Raw genomic sequence first — 641 nt, 5'->3', positions numbered from 1 at the left:
AAATGTGCCGGTAAACAGATAGAACTGGAAACTGTTGTACTAAGTGAAGTAACACAGACTCAGAAAAAAAAAAAAATTGACAAAAGTTCTCCCTCATATGTGGATCCTAGAACAAAATCCTGATAAGTGAGTATGTAACCAGACATAACTACAGGAATCAGGGAAAGGAACCAGAGATGTAAAGGAAAAGAAAGAACCTGAAAGAGAAGAACAGTAGGAAACAGGTGTTAATAAGGGAGATATGAATAAAAATTGGGTTAGTTTAAGGGAGAGGGGAGGGAAGGGTATACAAGGAACCTAGGGGATAAAGGGAAAGAAGGAGCTCAAGAGAGGTAGGACCACAGGAGAAGGGTATTAAGGGAGAAAGGAGAAAAATGGGGGCACCATGATTGGGGAAACCATGACAGAGGGGTTAGACAATGCAAGAGATAAATAATGCCTAACTAGTTTTAAAAACCAGAGGGAATAATATTAGTCCAACAACCAACTGACAAATTATACATAGCAGATCAAGAAATATATGTCTAGGCAAGGATCTGAGAACAATTAGTCTTTGCCCAAGATTTATCAACATGGCACACAGTAATTAAAAGTACCAGACAGGTGGAACTAACCTTCTTGGATGTTTAAAAGACATATTT

Source organism: Nannospalax galili, unplaced genomic scaffold (genome assembly GCF_000622305.1).
Source record: "Nannospalax galili isolate Female #2095 unplaced genomic scaffold, S.galili_v1.0 scaffold455, whole genome shotgun sequence".
Lineage (NCBI taxonomy): Eukaryota > Metazoa > Chordata > Mammalia > Rodentia > Spalacidae > Nannospalax > Nannospalax galili.
The sequence above is the reverse complement of the archived record's forward strand: the minus strand, read 5'-3'. Positions refer to the sequence as shown.